Genomic DNA, 23057 nt, shown 5'->3' on the forward strand with positions numbered 1-23057 from the left:
TTCTATATACTATTATTGTTAAGATTGTGCCTGGGAAGAAAACTGTATCTTAAAAGTCATATTGCAAAACTGACAAGGCAGCTACTTGTCATTCAAACTGTTTTTTTTTTTTAAATGGGACTTGAAATCTCAAGTGTTCCAAGTACAAAACTCTCTCTCTCTCTCTCTCTCTCTCTCTCTCTCTCTCTCTCTCTCTCTCTCTCGTCAGCCTTGCAACAGGTGCAGAATTTTTCAACTGAGTTTGTGAGTGTTTTTGTCTTATTCATTTATGGGTAATGTATAAAGAGAAAGCCCAGAGAGATTTTTAGATCAATCTATTATGCAGTTTTCACTTGGCCAAACAAAGTACCCCAAGCTTTATATAGTGAAAGTGCATGCTGCTATTTTATTTCTGAAAGAATTTATACTGGGTTATATACTAGCACTTCTCCCAAGTTATCTGTTGGGGAATGTAGAGAGCATGACATAGGCAGTCAAAAATCTTGATTTTCGTTGCCAAATATCATTTTAAAAACTGTAAATCTTGGGCTGGGATTGTGGCTCAGTGTTAGAGCACTCACCTAGCATGTGTGGGGCCCTGGGTTTGATCCTCAGCACCACATAAAAATAAATAAATTAAATAAAGAGATGGTGTCCAACTTCAGCTAAAAAATAAATATTAAAAAAATTAAATATTAAAAAAACTGTGAATCTAATCAAAGTGCAAACATGCCCTTTTGCCCATTTGGTGTTCACCTGTGCTGCTTTAGTTACTGGGAGGCTTACAGAAGCCTTAGGAAGCTGGCTGGTAATTGAATAATATCTCACATTGCCATATAAAAACATTAGTCCCTCTGAATATATGTTCAATGTACTAGAAGGTGCATTCTGATCTCACTGAGTGAACAGAGGTACCATTTGTCTTTCTGCAAGTCTGGTGATCTTCAAAGGTCTAGGTGGTTTTGTGGAATTCAGTCTTGACCCTGAATAATCTGAATAAGGGATGGCCTTCCCTGTGATAGGTTAAAGAACAACAGTAGAGATGGGCTCAATTGCAAAAACTGACTCACTTCTAGAGGAGAGAAAAGCATGGTGCAGATTTAAAAAGCACTTGAGGTGGATAAAACATGAAAACAAGGAAAACTTAGCTAAAAACAAAAGCGAACAAACAAAAATGAGTAATCCCAATGTAACTAGCAGTGACTTGGAACACAAAACAAAACATTGTTGCAAATGGGGGAATTTGTTTGAGTCAAGGCTACCTATATAAAGAAGTTGAAATCAAAAAGGGACAGCTACTCTAATCAAATGTCACCTGGAAGCAGGTGTCCCTTCTCCAGCTCTCTTCACTTTTCCTCATCCCATCTCTCAGTTACCTCTTTCTCTTGCCCTTGCCCCATGGGCCCCAGGACTACATAACTTTTTAGCCAGGATGACTCAATAGCTTATCATTCAAAACAAAGCTCTTAAGTGTGAAAGGGAGCGGGATTAATAATTTCTCTAGGACAGCAGGAATAAACCAAGGTGTCCAAGTAAAATCAAGACACAGCATTACCCACTGCCCCTTTGGAGTCCCAGAGCCTACCCTGTTGGATTATAGTGCCTTGTTCTGTTGGTTCAGGCTGGGTTGCCCTTGGGTCAGCAGCTCATTCTTAACTCATCCACTGGTTAGCTCAAGTCCTGAGGTGTAAACAGATCATTAGGAGCCATGAGCAGTGCCAGATATCCTTAGGGAGTGTAGACAGTGAAGCGGGATAGGTGCCGGGTGGCAACGTCAGATATTCAACATGTTACAGAACCAAAAATGTTAGGTTAGTTAGTTGCTTTGTAGTGGCTTTTCACAACAGTGATCTGATGCTGGAAGCAAAATCTGGGTTTAACCTAATCCAAAATTTCAGAAGCCAAGAAGCTGAGTGTCTGTTTTCCATGTCTCAGCACTCTGAAGACAGATTTTCTGACTCCTACTCATTCTGGTGAGATTAGTATTTCATGTTTCTACCTCTTTCAGTAGTAGTCAATTGTGATTTTGCTTACCTGGAATCTACTCTCCTTTCTTCTGATAGCATAATTCAATTTTCTTTTAGGTTTAGACAGATTGATTCAAGTCTATTCAATTGGCATTAATCCTTGGCCATACAGCATTGCTGCAGAGATAGAGAGGAGTCTGTAATTTAAGTTGGTTCAACAGACTCAATCTGGAACTTTTGTTGAAATATTTTGGAAGGATTGAAGTTTCTGTGCTGGTAGTGGTATAGTAGTTGTAGTTCTCCTCCTCCTCCTCCTCCTCCTCCTCCTCCTCCTCCTCCTCCTCCTCCTCCTCCTCCTCCTCCTCTTCTTCTTCTTCTTTGTTGTAGATGGACATAATATCTTTATGTATTTTTATGTGGTGCTGAGAATTGAACCCAGTGCCTCATACATGCAAGGCACATGCTTTACCACTGAGCCACAACCCAGCAGTATGGTTCTTGGTTGCTTATGTTTGTTTTGTTGTATGAGGAGGAAGCCTGCCCAAGCATGAAGCTAAAACAGAAATACAGAAATGAGAGACATCAAGTCCTAAAAACATTGGAACTTGTGGACACAGCTATTCTTAAATATGGAATTTTAATCCTGTGTTTTTCAGTTTTGTGAGCCATGAAGAATTAGACTTGAGTAAAAAAAATATTGTCAAAAGGAAAAAAATTGTTTTCTTAGAATCTGTCTCTTTTCTGGTTTGGTCAATTATCCCTCTGTTCAAGGCTGACCTTAGACTTACCTGTTTATTGGAGGTTATGAAGTTCTTAAATATTGGTCTTTCCTTGTGAATGTCAGAACCAGAGTACTAGGATCCATGGGGATTAGGAACCCAATTCATTATTCAAACACATGCAAAACCTTTATTTCCTTCCTGGATGGTGAGGCTTACTCTTTTGCTACTATTTAGGTCACTGTGGGTCATTCCAACAAGTGAATCATTGATTTTAAAGATATACATAAAGAATGCCTCCGACTTGACAAGATGAGAACCTATTTGTTTTTGCATATATATTTCCCAGGGATTCTTCCTAGCACTTTGCACCTATCTTTTGTTTGGACAAAAACAGTTTTTGTAAGTGTTACATAAATTATGAACTATAGGTTTGGTTGCTAATTGTGAGGATTGGAGGCAAAAACAAACCCAAATAATATATTCAGTTTCTTAGAGCTCCCAAGTACCTTTGTTTTAAGAGAGGTTGATTTTTGATAATCACTTTAAAAGAATGCTGACAAGTTTTTGTTTAGAGGAGAAAAAAGCACTAAAAGGGAAAAACTAGCTTAAAATTTGGTGAAACTATCTGTTTTTCTAGTTTTTTTTTTACCTGTATGGAATAGAAATATACAGTGTCTTATAAAAATATTGTTTTGGGAGATACTCAGAGAACCTGCTTTATATTTAAATCTTTTGCTATTCTACTAAGTAAATATGCTTGTATGAGTCACAAGAGGAGCCATGCTGCACTGAATTTCACTGAAGGGCACAATCTCCTGCATATACACATGTATTCATTTCACCATCCCATTTTAATATCACCATCTATTTCTATGTCTTTTTCTGGAAATACATATACACAGTATATCTATATGAGAAATGTCTTAAAACTCAGTTGTTTCTCTCTATGGGAGTTGGGGTGGAGCAGGCATGGGAACTGCCTTGTGCAAATATTATGTTCCTATCCATGAAAAACAAAGAAAAGCAAAAATATTTTGAGATATTTAGGAGTTCAGATAATGAATAGTGAATAGATTTAAAACGCATGATGGATCAAAGATAATTTGGTTCTGGCAGCAAGTCTAATTAGCGATGATTAATTGAACTTTTTCTCTCTAAGTAAATGGAATGACTGAACCCAAATAATTAAGTTTGCACACCTCTGATTAGGGAAGAAATAAATCTGTGAGAAAGAACCCCTAATTCTCAGGTAATTGCTCTGGGAGAACCAGATGAGTCAGGAAGTAGGAGTAGAAATGGATCCAAGAAACAGAAGGAAGAAGAGGGGAAAATGGAGGTGGAGGGAGAAGAGTCAGAGAGGAGAAGAAAGAGGAAGGCAAAAGGAGGAACAGGAGGAAAGAAGAGAAGAAAGAAATGTAGAAAAAAAAAGAAAGAGAAAAAAGAGAGGGGAGGAAGATTAAAAAGAAAGAATGTGTTCTTTCATTTATTTACTCAGTTATTCAATGATATTAATTGGATATTTACTAAATGCCAGATATTGGATTAAGCACTAGGACTGAATGGTGAATCAATCTTTATACCCTCATTTAGGTCTTTTCACTTTTACATTCTATTGGGCAAGACAGGAAAAAATAAGTAACTAGACAAAATAGTAATTTTGATACCATATGTTATGCAGAGAACTGATAAAGGGCTGACACACAGAGGAAGACAGCATGACAGCTGTTGATATCACATCTATCCCGTGTGAATGAAACCCAGAGAGACAATCTCTCTTCTCCATCTCTGATCAGTGGATACGGGGAATCAGCATGTCTACCCCAAGCCGATCCATCCCAGAGGGGGAAATGCCTAGGCCATGAATTCAGGGAAGGAAAATTACGTGGGGGCAGTGGTTGGCATTGCTCTATCCTTTGAATACTGATTTCAGAAGAACATAGAGATATCTTTTCCTTCTTTGGATGCCCAGAAAAAACAACTTAATTTGACAAACCTGAGCTGATGGACTAGCAGGAAGGGAAGTGGGCTATCTGTAAATTATTCAAGATAGCCCAGAAACAGTTCTACAACAATATCTAGAATCCAGCATTATTCTTAAAATATCTATACCATGACTATCATATTGTCAGTTGTGTACTTTCTGGTAGAGTTTTGAGACATGTGGCCAGAACAGCTGAGGTAGTCAGACAGGTATTACCCTTTCCTGGCATAGAAAGATGCTAGTATCTTGGTAAATAAACTGTCCGTATGGAAAGCCCCGCAGACAGTATCGCTTGTAAATAGCAGCTATTTAAGAGAAGCAAGCAAACAAAAACAAATCCCTTCAATCTGGTCTTGTAGAAGTAACAGCAGAAAGCAATGTTGCACCTGAGCAGTCCGTATTAATCTATGGGTGTAACTATGTACTAATACTGAAAAAATAATGGCTTTTCAGGAAGAATGTCATAATCAGAGGAGAGTAACTGGAATTAGGGTTGTAGCATGGAGCTTCCATGTCCTTGATTAAATACCTACATGATAGAGAAAATTTTATGTATGTATTTGTGGTGAAAAATAACAAAACTTGATGGTTTGCAGGGTGAGAGGTTAAAAGGACACTCCATAGGTCACCCCAGAACAGAGTGGGCAGATGTGTTCTTTGAAAGTTGTCATTTTACTAGTGATGCATGCTCTATTCAGAGGGACCTGGCTATTACTAGTCATTGAGAGTGAGCCCTGGTCCTTACATATTATGTCCACTTGCCCACTGCCCTCAGACTTCCAGGAACTCTTTATTCCAGAGCAGCCATTCTTCCCCTTCCCCTTCCCACTTCTGCCCTGAGCAGCTGATGGAGCCCATGTACAAATATGAACACCCCGTCAGACTTGATGGGGGTTCTTTCCTCTACTCATATTCTGGCTATGCAGAAATAACTGCGTTTTTCAAACACAGAGTGCCTGCAGATCCAAAGACCTCCCGGCACTCTTCCCTGCTAAAAATGGATCCCTTACCAAAATGTTCTCCAAAGGCAAAGCAACAGGCTGAATGTAAAGATCCTTTCACTCCTCTTACCTAGAGTCAGTTTTGAGAACTGCCGAAGGGAAAAAGATGGGTGTTTGGGTGACAGCTGCCTCTTCCCCTTAGGGATTGTCCAGAGTTCATTCTTTTTTTTTCCCACAGAGGCTGAGAGGATGGTGGAAAAAAATCATTAAAGTTCTTTTCTTTTTGAAGAGTTCTATATTTTTTGCTTATTTATGCGTGATGTGAAAATATTTTTATTTATTTACACACATTTGACCATTAAAATAAAAGTGAAGGTGAATTGTGAAGAAAGCCTTCTCCTAACAGAATTCACCAGGGGTAGGGTAAATAGATGATGGTTCCTGGACTTGCCAGGATGCTCCTGATTTTCTAAACCAGTCAGTCCCACAAAGAGGCTCTGATTTTTGGTTTATCAAATATGATCCCTGTGCCAGGATTATAAAAAGTCTGACAACAGTGTGTGCTATGGACTGAATTGTGTTGCCTCAGATTCATATGTTGACACCCTAACCCCCCATGTATGGCTCTATTAGAATATGGAAGTAATTACAGTTCTACGAGGTCACAGGTCTTATGGGAATAGTGCCCTCACAGGAAGAAATACCAGAAAGCTTGGTGCTTTTTCTCTGCCACAGAGAGGACACAGGAAAAGGTGGCAAGCCAGGAAGAGAGAATTTGCCAAAACCTAATAGGTACCTTGATCTTAGACTTCCTACCCTTTAAGACTATGAGAAAATAAATTTCTGTTCTTTAAGTCTCTTCATCTGTGATGTTTTCTATGACAGCCTAAACACATTGAGACAGTAGATAATGTGATAGGACTGATTTTTTAAAAAAATATCAAACACAGTAGAGCTGATAGATACAGAACTGCTTATTTTGTAAGCAGTTCATATAACTTCATTGGGGTTTCCCCTTCTACATTTTCCTTTGGATACAAGCGATGAGCTATATAGAAGAGCAGTTGTGTCACTGTATTGTCAAAACTCATTATTTTAAATGAAAAATAATACTTTTCAGCTTGCCATACCTTCTTATTCACTAAATTAGGCAACCATTATTTTTGTCTCTATTAAAAACTCAAATTTCCCCTGAAGGATGTAAACCTACAACTGAAGAGAATATTCAAAACACTATTTGTTGAACAAATTAATTTACCATGGGCTTTGAAAGCCCAAACAACAGAGATGCCCAGGACTCAAAGAACTCACAGATGGGTGACAAGAACCACTGCTGGCAGTCTCTGAGAACACAGAGAGAACTGGAGAGGTGCCAGGAGACTAGAGCTGTGTAAATATTGTCCAATTCTTTTTAAGAGAGAAAAATGCAAATACAGAAAATTAGAGTTTAACAGACTTGATATTTTCAACCCCAAGTAGAATTTGATAAGCAAATAATTATGTACAGAATTTGAAGAATATGGTAAGAATATTAAGGTTTGTTTAGTCTCTAATGTTGCCTCTGAGAACAAATTGGAGAAATGAGCAAAATGGCAGCACAATTAAGGGGCTTTTGTAGCATTTTGCATAGTCGAGTGATTCTGTGTGAAAAGTGTTGACACACAAAAAGTTAATAATGTATTATTCAGGGAAAAACCAGGTTACAAGACAGTAGAATACAATACTATTGTTGTAAGTAATATGGAGATAGAAATAAATACATTAAAAAATTCCCAGGAGAGTCCCAAAACATTATTAGTAGTCATATTTGAGAATTTTTTTCTTCTTGGTTTTATTTTCTGTATTTCTTAATTTTGTGTGAATAGACTAGTTTCTTTAATAACAAAACAGTCAAAATAAGAAAATACATGAAAATAGAAATATTGATTAATGTATTGATTTTCTGTGTGGGAAGATATTGTCAAGGAATAGGATCTCTTTTACTGTACTGTGGAATTCTGATTGTATAAATGTTGTGATAGTCTATTAACTGGAGTTCTCAAAACTGTCTCATCACCAGAATCACCAGGTATATAGTGAAAACTACAGATGCTGAGCTCTACCATTCTCATACAGTAAAACTGCAGTGAAACTTGGGAATCCAACCACAGGGATTTGATTAAATTATGGGATATCCAGAGGTTGAGACTACTTACTGACCTGAGAAGTTACCCACAGTATCATAAATGAAAAGAACTAGTTGAAAATACTATGGTGCAATTTTGTTAGAGGAATTTTACACACACACACACACACACACACACACACACGAACATACACAAAATGTTTATAATAATAATTTCTATAATAGGATAATTTTTAATTTTTTCTTTTTATTTGTTATATTTTCTAAAAATTTCATATATACCAGGTGTTAATTTTATAGTTATTTTTAAATCATTATTTTCATCCTTTCCTTTATAAGGGTATAATTGCAAAAGATAAAGAGTTGTCAGAAAATTTCATAATGGAGATAAATTTGTAACCAAAGAACAATCCTGTTTCCATAGAAAAGATGTGCACATGGAAACACTAGCCAGGTGACAGTTCTTTGGCTGGGAAGAGCCCTTGCAAGCTAGTGAGAAAGTGAGTGTTCAGTGCACTGGAAATCTAATCCTGATTTTATTTCTACTAGTATTCCTCCCTGTACCCATCTCTAGGTTCTTTGAAGAAGATGAAGTTTCTCTGTGCAGGCAGTACTTACATCTGTTTTCATGCTCTCCACCAAAATACTTTTTCAATCTACCTGTCCCTTTGTGGGAGATTCCCAGGGTCTCATCAATTAGAAATAGTTTCATCAAATTTATTAGTCATTTATCTAAATATGCTGCATTTAATTTCAAAACTATTTACTGGGTGTCTGCTATGCTGTGCTTTGCTCTGGAGACTAGAGACAAATAAGTCAGGAACATCTAAACAATGCCTTAAGAGAGCTTGATTTATGCAGAGAGTTGGAGATTTTTAAAAACTGATAAATTCAGTAAAATATAAAATATGATAGGAAGCTGAGAGCATGAAGTTAGAGTGAAGATTCTCATCTTTGGTCCTGCATGAGAACTCTGGAGGCTTTTGAGAAACAAGGGATGCCTTGTCTCCACTTCCCATACTGAATTACCAGGTCTAGAGTGAGGGTTTAGTATCCACAGGCAGAAAAATCTTCCCCTTTTATTCTGGTCTATGGCTGAGTGTTGAAATTCACTGCCTGTGGTGTTCCAGAGTGTGGTGGCAAGAAAAGGCTGGCTGAACAGAGTCTGGGAAATGGATGCTTGATGTCCAAAGATCATCTAACAGAAGAAATAAGGGGTACAAATTCAAAAGGTCTTGCCTGGACCTGGTTGATGTGGGAGTTTGTGAGGGTTCAACCTGGTAAGATACCGAGGGCATGCTGCAGGTCTTGTGTGTGCAGGAGGAGAGACAGTGGACAATATTAGAAGGTACTACAGCAGGGACAGATGGGAATATGAGAGGTGGGGTCTAGAATGTAGTGGGTTGGAGCTTATCATGAACCAAGAGTTTGTGGATATTAGGGACCTAATCATGAACTGTAAGGGGAGACCAGGTAATAATGCCTGTGGTGGTCAAAGATGGTGCAGATCATTAGGCATTATTGGCAGTAGTTGAGAGAGATTTCTGAGGCATAAGTGACAGAATTTAGCAATTGTACATGTTGTGTTGTCAATAATATCATTCTGGAATTGTTTCATCCTTTACTTATGCATATTTTTCCTCAAATAATAAAATGTATTCCCTTATATGCACATATCTCCAGTTATTTTACCTTTTCTCTTTATGGCTAGAGCATATAAAATGAAATGAGAGAAAAAATGCCATGTTAATGATAGAATAAGGATATATATATGTGTGTTGTGTATGTATATATATGTGTGTGTGTACATACACATATATATGTATATATATATATACATATACATACACATATATACTCACATACTCTTTTCTTATTCACAGAAAAAATATTTTTCTTATCATCACATTCCGCAGAGCAAACACTGAGTATATATCTGTGAGCTATGCAAAGATAGTACCAGGAGAATTGGAAGAGCTCAGTCTCTGTCTGTGTCCCATTATGCAAATATGTCTGACAGGTGTAAATAAGGGTATCAACCCTTGGAATAGAACCCATTCCCACCTTGCCATTCCTTATCATGCATATGTTTGGGAATGAATGTGCTGTTTTCATCTTCTAAGATCATAGTTGAAATTTTTTTTTTTTACACAGTGCAATGGTGAGTTCTGTGGTTTCCAAGGTGAAGAAATGGATCTGCCTTTTCTCCTTGCAGAATTCAGTGCATTTTCAAATACCTTGAAAAGGTATCGGAGTCAGAAAAAGGAATTCTTGGTGTTCAGCCAGCAGGCAGAGGAGGTATCTGCTGCATAATACTTCCTTCCAGGTAAGGAAAGTTGTTCTGTGTGGAATGAATTGATTTGTTTCAAGGTGACATATGCCTGTGAACACACCTGGGCAGGTTGGGTGGTAAGGACATGTTGATTTTCTCCTGCATGGTTCTCCATGCAAGGTCCCCAGACCAGTAGCAGCTGCAGCAACAACAGCAGCATCACCACCTGGATTTAAATCCCTACTCTTCCATTTATTAATTTGTCAAGACTTGAGCAAGTTGTTGTATCTTTTTAAGCCTCAGTTTCTTCAGCAGAAAAACATAATTCATCTAATTGTGATTATTTAATTTGAGGAGATGATGTCTTTGAAGCCATTATCATGGTACCTGGCATATGGAAAACTACAAAATGGTGGCAATTGCAATGATGATATTTATCACTGTCAGTGTTTATATGAACTGTACCACCCAATTGGCTTGTCTCCATTTCTATCAGGATTATCATCACTACCTTCTGCCTCCCCCCACCATCTAAGATTTGTATCCATGTTCTGTTTTCCTCTTGAGGTGGATGGGACTCACCAAGAAATGCCATCCCTTACACTTTGATCCTTTCTCTATGTGATTCCATTATTGATTTGTGTTGTCTCATAGCCTGCACTTTAAGAACCCACAAATATTTAGGCATAAATCCATTGTGTGGAACAGGAATTCAGAAATATGGATTGTACTTAGAATTATATAGCTCACAAAGAGGGTTATCATAGACTCCCATGTCACTCTCATTCTCATTTTCCCCAAATCTTAAAGTATAGGTCTAACTGACCATGGTGACTGTAAGAACCAGACATTAATGAAGACTCTTCCTTGTTAGTTGTTGACCCCCTACCTTTCTTTCCCCTACAGTTTTATGGCTGCATTTCTCAGTAGCAGAAAATGATGCAAGATTTTATGAGGACAGCTACTTACACAGAGCAATCCTCCAAAATTTTAGAGACAAGGTAATGGTGGCAACAGATTACTCTCATGTTGTTTTAAGAAGTCTCTTTAAGACTAGAATCAAAATGGAGCTTTAACAGAGTTACCATATGACCCAGAAGTTCCAATCCTAGCTATATACCCAAAGAACTGAAAACGAATATCAAGCAAATTCTTGTATATAAATGTTCATAGAAGCACTACTCAAAATAACTAAAAGTAAAACTTAATGATGATGATGTATAAACAAATGATGAATGTATAAACAAAATATAGTCTGTCCAAGCAATGAAATATTATTCATATTATTCATATTCATATTCATATTATCCATTAAAAAGAATGAAAAGCTGATACATGTTTCAACATGGATGAAACTCAATGTGAAAGAAGATAGTCACAAATGTCAGGGGATTCCATTTCTGTAGAACAGATAAATCCATAAAGGTAAAAAGCACATTAGTGGTTGCCAGGGTTGTGGCCAGGTGGGAGGGGAGGAGAGAAGGGGAGTGACTGCTTAGCAGGGACAGAATTTCTTTCCTTTTGAGTGTTGAAAATATCTTGGAACTAGGTAGAGGTAATGGTTGCCCGGAATAATGAATGTACTAAATTGGACACTTGAAAATAGTTAATTTGATGTTATATCAATTTTTACCTCAATAAAAAATTAAGCTTTGAGTGCCAAGAACTCAAGAGACTGAATGTACTAAGCATTGGTGCATGGAACAGGTTAGGAGCTTTATTGACTTCTAATGAATACCTCTTCATAAGGCACTCCACTTTAATTTTCTCATAGGCTTCACATGTGTATGCATTTACTTCCTTCACAAAACGGATCTGAATGATGAATGATTGCTAACATATTAAACAACCATTGTCCATTATTCTTCTACCAGTTAAAAAGCCAAAGTGGTTTTTTTTTTTTTTTTTTTTTTTTTTTTTTTTTTTTTTTAAGGCTAAACAGCTCATCTCAGAGGCAAAAATACTGGTCAGGGGAATCAACAGTTGTGAGAACCAGTTTCATATTTCTCTTTTAACTAACTATGTAATTGTAGACAAAGGAGTAAACTTCACTGGGCATCAGTCAATTCCGTTGCCATAATAATTGCATAACCATGGTGTTTGAACTTTGCCACATGAATTTCCCAGGAGGTGTGGCACAATATTGACATAGCGGTCCTGATGATTCATGCCTCCCTTGCATATATACCACTTTTCAAGTCATGTAGTTGCCCTTCTCATCCAAAGGCAATCTGATTTTTTTAACCCCTTAACTCTGTGCTGGCCTTGTGACTTGCTTTGACCAGTAGAATATAAGAGAGGCAATATGAGTTCCACAGGCCCAGTCCTTAACAAGCTTGTGGTCTCTGCTCTCACCCTTCTTGGAAACCTGGGACCACTGCACTCTGAAGAAGCTCAGTATTACCTACCAAAATAAAGTGACAATTGAGAGGTCACATGTTGGAGACCTAAGTCACTTTAACCAGCCAGACTTGGGAGTGAGGCCATCTGGGACCTCTGAGTCCAAACAACCTGCAACCGAATGCAGGAACATGAACAGATAGATATAAGCAAGACTATAGAGAAAACTGCTCCGAATTTATTTCTACTTTGCGCCACTAAATTTCCTTTCCTTCTCTTTTTTCTCTATTTTTCTTTTCCTTACATCACTAAATTTTGCTGCGGTTAGCTGTACAACAACTAATCAAAATAGAGAAAAAAGATGCATGGAAAAGTAGCAATCCATAGACCTCCAGCTAGAAGTTGACTGGCCCATTGCTTCCTTCTCTATTGTCTCCCTTCTGCTATTGAGTTTATCAATGATGTTTTTTATGTTGGTTACTGTATTTTTAACTCCAAAATTTCCATTTGGTTCTTCTCTATATCATTTAGTTCTTGACTAAGAATTTCTAGTTTTCTATTGAAGTCAGCAGTGTTCATGATTGCTAGTTGGAACTATTTATAAGAGCTGCTCCAGTGTCTCTGTCAGATAATTCTAACCTCTATGTCATTGCCATGTTATCTTCAGTTGATACTTTTCCCATGGGAACTGAGATTTTCCAGATTTATTATGTGCTAAGAGATTCTGGATTGTACACTGTACATTTGAATATTGCATTATGAAACTCTAGGTCTTATTTATAACCTATGGCAATTTTTTTTTTCAGCAAACAGACTGGTTAGGTTCAGGCCACAAGTTTTATCCCATAGTTATCTTTGGAGGACTATGCTTCTTCTGTCAGATCAGTTTTCAAGATGTTGGCTGTGCTCTTTGGATCTGTCCATCTTATATGTCACTTAGTGGTCAGTCTGGCACCTAGGTGGAGGTCTCCAAGTTTTGGTGTGCTCATTATTGTCAGATCAAAGCATGTACAGGTTGAAAGTGAACCCAAGAATTTATACAAGAAGCTGTATGTGTTGCCTTGCTAAGCTTCTTCCTTCCCAAGATCTTGATACTCTCTGACTCCCTGTATTTTTTAGTCACTGTTAAAAAGCCACTGTGCTTTGTTCTTTCATGATTTTTCCTACATACTGGCCAGGCATAAAGGAGAGAGAAAAAGCACTGGGGTATAGCCCCAGCCTTTGGGAACAACATTGCCATTGAATGGAGAGATGGGTTCTCCTGCATTGTAGCTTTGCTTCCACAGGCTGATGCTGCCACTAATGCAGCATCGCTGTGGAGATGGAGGAGGTGGGGAGGGAAAGTAGGCAGGAGGAGGGGAAGGGAAGGAGAAGAGGTTAACAAAAAGAAGGGAGGGAGAATAGGATCTCCACACTCCAAGCATTAGGAATTCCCTTTCCCTCTTCTAGAGCCAGAACCAGGGGGCATTTCCAGGAGCTCCCTTGATCTGTACCCTTGTGCCCATTTCTGGGGTGTTGAGCTCAGGCCAGGATTTGTGGGAAGGAAAAAATAGGGTTTGGCAAGATTTCAATTAGTCTTCTTCCCCAGTCTGCATGCTACTCTTTACTTTTCAGAATCATCAAGTAGTTGATCCATGCATTGTGTCCAAATTTTGTAGCTATATTCAGTACAGAGTAAGAAGGACATGAGCCTCCTCTGATTTAGCCAGGACTGGACCCTTTCAACAAGTTTCCTCTAAGTACTCTGGTGGGTGAGGGCATTAGGTTAGAGAACAGGTATGACCAGAGATAGCCATGTTTGACCAAAAGTTCTCATCTGTCATAGGTCTTGAGGTGTCTGGGTGCAGAATTTGTCAGCGAAGCATGCCTGGGTGACAGCTATGAAGTAAACATTCCTAGGCAAAGAATCTGATTGTGAGATGGGCAGGAGAAGGGTGGAGGGGAAAGGCTTGTTTAGTTTTTCACTTTATCTGTTCTCCAAGATTGTGGGCAAGCATGCTTGTTCAATTAAGGTAGATTTTTTTCAATTTTTTTAAAAAAAATGTTAACCCTGAACTGTTGTCTTCTTCAACTTCACAGGGAAAGAAGTTTCCCTAAATAAAATCATTTGATTTTATTTAGGGAAACTTCTTTCCCTTTGCAGGAACCTAGTTTTAATCTATAATCTCTATAATCTATTTTCTATTTTATCTATAATCCACTTTAAACTCTGATTATAGCTTCTAAAGATCATTAATCTCATTACTATTTTGCATAATGAAAATCTTTCTCCTGGATTATGTTTCTTGGCTATTTTATTTCTGCATCTTTTCATCTGTATCGGTGAAGGTATTGGACGAAATCATCTTTAACGTCACTCTCAACTCTAAAGAGTTGAGATTCTATAAAATACCCTCTTCTGCCTGCCTGAATAGGGTTTATGTGACAAAAAGTAAAATAGGCATCCATCTGTTGGGGCTTACAAAGGTGATAATTAATCACATGGTTAATAATTAGTTATATCCCTTTCCCCCTTTGAGTTCTGAACCAATTTAGAAATTGTCATAGATGTCAGATAGAAATCATGACATTAGTTTTCTTGTTGGTATTGCTGTTTGAGAATGGGACTTAGACCTATGGTCAAATAAAGCTTCCTTTTCCTTTTTCCCCTAAACTGAACCATTTCACCCACTTGTATGCTGAACACCTGGTCTTCCAGAGGATTTCAGAGTCTACCAGGAAAGACTTTCCAATGGAGGATCAAGGCACGTGCTTGAGTAGGGGCAAGAAAGCTGGCCCAGAGCCTACACTGGGGGCTGTGATTGCTCATTCCTGTTTCAGTGTCCCCATCAGAAAAAAGAGGAAAGATAGATAACCACTCTTTGCCTCCATTACTGCCCTCTCTCGGGAGTAACTATCCCCTTCCCTCTGAAAGCTGAAGGAGCAAACTGTCTCCATTTTAGGGTCCCTGGAATCCCCTTGGTCCCCAATTAACTGGGATGGTTGGTCAGCCTAACTTGAAATATATCACAAATCTAAAATGTTTTTATTTCTCTTTGGTTTGCTTTCATCATACCAAAGACTGTTCTAGAATAACTCCTGTGAGTTTATGGCAGATGCCACCTTTTCACTAAACCCTTGTATTCTTTCTCCTTGAAATCAGCCTCCTAAAAGAGCATCAGTATTGACTACCTGAAAGGGCAAGTGTTTAGAATGCTCAATACCAATGGCCACTACTTATTAAGGAGCTTACCACTAGCATCAAGCTAAGGACTTTCCATAATTCTTCCTCTTACCTTCATTACAACTTTGTGTGATAATTACTAATATTATTGCTTTTCTAGAGATGAGAGAATTCGGGCCTGGAAATTATTTACCTGCTGTTATATAAATAGAAATGAAAAGACCAAGTTAAGACTCAGTCTGCCTTCAGAGTCCACACACATACCTTCTGAATGACATCACCCATGGGAAGGTAGACTGAAACTGCTAAGGGAGACTTTTGTTTCCCCAGACCTAAGGGTGAGATGAAAACATTTGGTTACTTAACACACCCCACCAATGTTATGAGGTAGCATTGCGCAGCACCAATGTTCCTGAGTTCTGGAGCCAAAGAGCTGTTAAAATCCCAACTTGGCCACTTGCCATGCACCTGTGCTGGACCTTTATCCTGATTGTCTTGAGATCTTGTGCAGGTTATCTACTGTCTCTGGGCTTTGCTTTCTTTATCTGTAAGAGGAGGATGATAATAGAACTAATAGTTACTTCCTAGAGTCCTTGTCAGTCCAAGATGAGACAATGCATATGAAGCATTTAGTTCATGGCCTGCAATATGAACACGGTACACATTAGCCAGTGTATTCTTGAAGATGATCTTGAGCAAAGTACTGTAGTTTCTACCTCGACTATAACTTTTAGTCTTCCTAATCTCATTTTTTTTTAGCCTTCCTTCTTCATGTAGTTTTAATGAAAATCCTTTCTTGGCCAGAGTACTGCTGGCTGAGAATTCCATTTGGAATCTGTCCAGGAAACTGACCCTGCTGGAACCCACCCTATCTCCCCTCCTTGGAGTTTCTGTTAATTGCCATCTGGCTATTTTTAGTTTCTTCAAGTGTGTGCTGGGTACAAGCAGGGAAAGTCCATCCTGCTGAGGGAGTGGGGTTGTATGAGCTGTGGGGTTTTAATTTGGAAATGTTTTGACACTTCATTTGTCAGGGCACCAGTTGCTGGAAACTTGTGAGAGTAAGCAGGAGCTGAGAGCTTATTATTTTTTCAAATCAGCATTTTCACCGAGGAGAGAATCCCCAGTTGTAACAGCTGCTTAGTGCATCCAAATGTGGGGTTGGCTTAGGCAGAAGGGATTTAGGGACTTGGAGGCTTAAAAGAAAACATAAATAACAACAAACATGCAGAGCAACCTGTTTAGACTGTCAGCTGATATGCAGATTTGCCGAGCTTGAGCTTGGGCTCTTCTGATTTTATTTGGCTTGAGCTTATCATCACTTTGCCCAAAAGCCCTAAGGCCCATTTCTTATCCTGTTCTGAAATTCTCCTCTCACTTTAAAGTACCACACACCTTGAGTTAACCTGCCACACTCATGAGGCTTGACCTTAATTGTTGACCAGAATTGGGGTTGTAGCACAGATCTGCCATATAGTCCTGTCTGCAAGTTCTTGCTTCCTTCCATTGCTTCTAACCCTCTACCTCTCATCCTGAGAATCATTCTTAACCCAGTGGTAGCAGAATCCTTGTTCAGAGCTGAGTTGGGAAATAGGGAGAGAAGGAAATGACTCATGATTCCTGTTAGCTGCTTTGCATATCCTATCTCATTTAATCCCTCTGTGTTAGGGTTCTTGGCTGCCAGCATCAGAAACCAACTCTGCTAATTTAAGAAAAAGGAAAAAAATTCCTAAAAGGATACAGGAACGTCAGATAACTATGCTTGGAGGCTACATAACCAAAATAACTTCCAAACGTATGCAGAGTTGATCACAGGAAGACAGCAGTGCAGCCAGACATAGACTCTGCAATGTGCCCAGCCTTTCACCCAATACTAGTGTGGAGTGCTGTCCTTAGAACTTCTGCTCTGCTGCTTTTTTGCTATCTGGAAGTATCCATGACCTTACCAGAGTGGGTTCTGTGCAATCTCTGCAGCTTCCCACTCTGAGTTTCCCATGCAAGGTGCATCTTTTTAGCGGGGCCTGGGTCATGTCTGTGCTTTACCTGCAAGTGTGCTGGAAAAGAGCATCTGACACCTTCATTCCCCAGCAGGAGGTTTGTACTGCCTCATGATGTAGGGGTGGACCATTCTCCAAAGATGGTAAGGGAGTGCAGATACTCACTGGCACAGAGAATGGCAAATGCTCACAACACTATGCAACAAACAAAGGCAATACATATTGTTAGGTAGATATTAAGGATTAGAACCACAAAAATTTAATTAACTTGCCCTAGGATACATACTACTAAGTGGTATGAGATACGTGCAAACTCAGGTTTGTCTGTATCAAAATTGTACTGCAGGATGATTTGGACAGAGAAACCATGATTTTTGACCGACCATCTACATGTTGATAAATATATATTTTATTTATCTATGTGATTTTGGGAATGTATGTGATGGAGGGCAGGATATAATGATGAAAAACAGTCTCTGTTAGAAAGCGTTTGTGTCTGTGTGCATGCATGCACACACCTGTGCGTGCATTGCCTTTTTTTCTGACTTGGGTTTGACAGCTATTTTAGTTTCCTAAGGCTGCCACAACAAGTTATCAGAGACTGGGTAGCTTAGGACAACAGAAATCAGTTGTCTCACAGTTCTGGTGACCAGAAATGCCAAACTGAGATATCTTCAGGGACATGCTGTTCTGAAACTTCCAAGTGAGGATCTTCTTTTGCCTGTTCCTAGCTTCTGGTGGCTGCTGGCAATCCTTGATGTTCCTTGACTTATAAAACACATCACTTAAATCTCTGCCTCCTTTGCTACCTGACATTCTCCATGTGTGTTTCATGTCTGGGTAAATTTCTCTCTTCTCTTAGTAACTTAGTCATATTGGACAAAGGGCCCACTCTAATCTAATAGGGCTGTTGTAACTCTATTTACAAGTAAGGTCATATGTTTTGAATATACATGGATTTTTGAATAACTGACATTCTTCAATACAGTGGAGAGGCCAGGTTCAAGCTCAGGTATCTATCACAAAACTTATCCCCGGGGTGAATGCTCCAGACTAGAGATGAGTAAGAGGTACAAAACGGGACTAAGTGTAAATGACTTCTTTGGTACCTGAAGCCCACAGGAGACCCTCTGCATGGATCTTCTGATTATGAGTATGAAGCAAATAATACGTGTGCAGGGTTCTGCGCTTGAATAGAATCTCTTCCTGAAAGCTTAGTGGAGGAAGATTCTAGAGTTAACAAAAGAAAATGCTTTTGTTTGGTTTGAAAGTGAAGTGCAGTTTTTAAGGAGAGCCTACAAGACTGAACAAGCAACGATCTCAGACTTGTTTGGGGAGTAACTGGGAAAAAGGAAGCTGAGGGCCTTAGGATCCAAGGCATTAAGTAAATTTCTAGTAAATATGTCTATGCTCAAACCCTATCCCATCTCCTTTTGATATGATGACACGTGACCTTAATCTTTTTGCAATTAATTTTAAATCAGGATAAGCATCATTTATATGGTGGCTATTGGAGTCCAGTGAGTATGGAGAGTTTGAGCACAGCTCCAGAATGCTGTTCGAACAGCTAGGGAATCAGAATCAGAAATCATCAGAGCTTCAAAATGTGATTCCCCCAAGCTGTGGCACAGGATAGACTAGGTTATGCTGCTGTACCAACCAACTCATAGATCTCAGTGGCTTAAACCAACAGAGCTTTATTTCTCACTCATGTCACATATCCATTATGAGTTGTCTAGAGGCTCTGCTTTCTGTCATTCTTCTCTAGGACCCAGGCTGAAAGAGTGGTCTCCATGTGTAACGTCACTGGTTCCTGTTGCAGAAAGAAACAGAGAACATGGAGAATCATACCACATTATTCTGTTACATGGACTAACACAAGTCATATGGTGACTCCTAATTTCAAAAGGGCAAGGAATTGCTCTTCTACCATGTACCTCTGAGAATCAGAAATGGTATAAATAACTATCACATCAGGAATCACTTTTACAAATTTATTACAATTAGACAGTTGCTGAGGCGATATTCTGAGTGTACCAGTTAGACATAGAAAGGGACTGGGAAAGAAAAAGTGTTGAAGAATTTATATCTTACTTACATGGTTTTATTGGAACTGGCATCTGCCTAGAAATTTCCTAGGGTTGAATTTCCAAATCTTACACTAAATCATAAAGAGTGCCATAAAAGAGCCAATCCAGGGAAGCTACTCATTTGTTAAAGGCCAACATAGAAAACTCTGTGTAACAGTAACTTCTAAAATGTATGACTTTGTTTTAATATGTGACTTCCAAGATGTAAATAAGCATATAAAGAGACTAGGTCATTACAAAGCAGTTAAATTCAACAAAAAAACAACCCAATCAACAAATGGGCCAAGGACTTGAACAGATACTTCTCAGAAAAGGATATACAATCAATCAACAAATACATGAAGAAATGTTCACCATCTCTAGCAATCAGAGAAATGCAAATCAAAACTACTGTAAGATACCATCTCACTCCAATAAGAATGGCAGCCATTATGAAGTCAAACAACAATAAGTGCTGGTGAGGATGCGGGGGAAAAGTACACTCTTACATTGCTGGTGGGACTGCAAATTGATGCAGCCAATTTGGAAAGCAGTATGAAGATTTCTTGGAAAGCTGGGACTGGAACCACCATTTGACCCAGATATTCCCCTTCTCGGGCTATACCCAAAAGACCTAAAAAGAGCATACTACAGGGACACAGCCACATCAATGTTTATAGCAGCACAATTCACAATAGCTTGAATGTGGAACCAACCTAGATGCCTTTCAACAGATGAATGGATTAAAAAATGTGGCATTTATACACAATGGAATATTACTCAGCACTAAAAAATAACAAGATCATGGCATTTGCAGGGAAATGAATGGCATTAGAGCAGATTATGCTAAGTGAAGTTAGCCAATCCCTAAAAAACAAATGCGGAATGTCTTCTCTGATATAAGGGGGGTGACTCAAATTGGGATAGGGAGGAAGAGCATTAGAAGAAGACGACCACTAAATAGGGAAGAGAGGTGGGAGGGAAAAAGAGGGAGAAGAGGAGTTGCACGGAAGATGGAAGGAGACCCTCATCGTTATACAGAATACATGTATGATGTTGTGAGGAGAAAAAGAAAAAAAAAGTGTGTCACATTAGATTGGATAGAGAGAAATGTTGGGAGGGGAGGGGAGGAGTAGGGAGGATAGGAAGGGCAGCAGAATAGAATAGACAATATGATTGATGTGTGTATATAGGTGACTTCACGACCAGTGTGATTCTGCAATCTGTACAATTAGAAAAATGAGAAATTATACCCCAATTGATTCAAATGTATGAATTGCCAAGATCATTGTAATGTCATGTGTAGCTAATAAAAAATTAAATTAAATTAAAAAATAAACAAAATAAAGGTATTGCATCCATTTACAAATAAAAATATTTTAAAAATTTTAAAAAAGCAGTTAAATTGGACAAAACAATCAGTCAATGTTCTTCAAAATGTTGTATTAGAACCTGTTTTTTTTTCCTGACACTGAACCAGAAATTGAGATCTGATGAATTTGAAACTTCTACCTAAATCTTTTTTTCCCTAATAGTCCTATATTTGAGATATCAACACAGTTAATCAGCTTCATCATTGGTTTAGGTTTAGATTTGAGAAGATCCACAATAGAAAGAATCACAGGAAAAACATGTTAATTTTCTTTAATAACCACCACCAATTTCTTAGTGCAGGGTCCCTAAATCACAGAGCACGGGGCAAAGATTTCTGTAAGGGCACTTTTATTTCTGTGCTGAGACTGAAATTTCAATAAAGCAGGAGCAGGAAAAAAAAGAGAGTGAGGCAGGAAAAGAGGGAGAGCAATTACTGAGTGGGCTAAAGCTTTATGAAAATCTGCTTGGTTTAAGAGGACATCTTGAAAAGTCCTTCTCAAATAGTTCATCCAGAGGGAGAAAAGAGGAACAATTGATCCTTTTTATTTATCCAATTTATTTGCTGCCACCTCCCATTGGTTAAAGCATGCCACTTAGCTTCCTTGTCCTTCAAGAGTCCCCCTACATGAGTGCCATGTGTATGCTACAGTGCTTGCTCCTGCCTGGCAAGGAAACTAGATGGTAAGAAGTACGTGGCATAGATGAGGTGTGCTCTGTTTTGCTGTGCCCAGGAACAATATGTGGGACTAGGAGAAGCCATTGCAACAGGTTCTTCAGGTAGTAGTGGCTGTAGTGACAATAGCAGCAACAACATTAGCAATGAAACAAGATTTAGGATTTGAAAATCAATGCAAGCAATTTCTAGGACTCCTCTGGCCAGATAGCAAGGCATGTGCTTCATTCCGGTGTGATGCAAAAGCAGAGTGTATTATAACCAGCTACACAAAACAGCAACCTAGGAGTCAGTCTGGACTTTATCTTCTCCTTTCCAGTATTCAAGTCCTTTAGATTCTATTAAAGTCTTTAGATTCTTGGCATTTTTCAATCCTTCCACTTCTTTCTGTCTTACAGCTAATTCTTAGTTCTCATTCTTAACATCTTTTCTGGAATTATGCAAAAGTTTTCCAGCTACTTTTCCTGATGGAACAAGTTAAGATCACTTTGAATTCATGAAGGAGAAAATCCCATCTTAAATTGGCTTAAACAGTCTAAAGTAGTGTAACTCCATGGCGTTTTAATCCAATTACTCTGAGCATCATATCCAAATTTAACCAAACTCAGGAAGTAAGTTATTTAAAAGGGATGAAATCTTTCCCAGCAGACTTTCCATCAGGTCTCATTAGCACATTACTACACTTATGTCTAAACCTATCATTGGGAATAGGGAGGAATGAAATCACCTAATTATTGCCCTAGGTTAAAGTATCCCTTCCTTACAACTGAGGATGGAGGAGGGTAAATACTTAGTGAAACTGAAGTCCTTAATGGAAGGAGGGAAGAGAGGGGACTGATGTTGATTAGGAACTGCCAATGTCTGCTATCTGTGATCTTGTGGTAATCTATTCCATGCCACTCATGGTATTACTGAAATGCAACTTTGGAAATAATTCTTCTTCTTTGATAATCCTTCCTTGCATAAGGATCAAAATGTTTATACACAAGAGTCTGTGATCATGCATCTGCCAGTGTCTCTGTTTTTCACCCTTGCCGTGTTCATGGCTCAACCATGCCTCTGCTTCTTCCTCCAGTACTCACATCATGCTCCTGAGGCAAAAATGTGACCGACTATATCAGCCTTTGTTTGTACTTCCAAAATCTCCTGCCTCCCTGTCCATTCAAGTTGCTCAACATGGACTCACTTCACCTTGGTAAACTCTTCCCAGACCCCTTGGTACAGGAGACATCCCTTCTTCATACTCACACCGTGCCCTTTGTATAATTCTGTCATCACCATGGTAACTCATCATTGTACTCTTTCTTATATGTCTCTATCTACATGTCTGTTTCCTTCTACCAAACAGTCACGCTCTACTCATCTTTACATTTCCAGCCCCTAGAAGTGCTTGTCACAAAACAAAAATAATAAATGTCTGATGAATGCATCAGTGCTTAGGGCTTAGAGCTCAGCAA

Source organism: Callospermophilus lateralis, chromosome 2, assembly GCF_048772815.1.
Source record: "Callospermophilus lateralis isolate mCalLat2 chromosome 2, mCalLat2.hap1, whole genome shotgun sequence".
NCBI lineage: Eukaryota > Metazoa > Chordata > Mammalia > Rodentia > Sciuridae > Callospermophilus > Callospermophilus lateralis.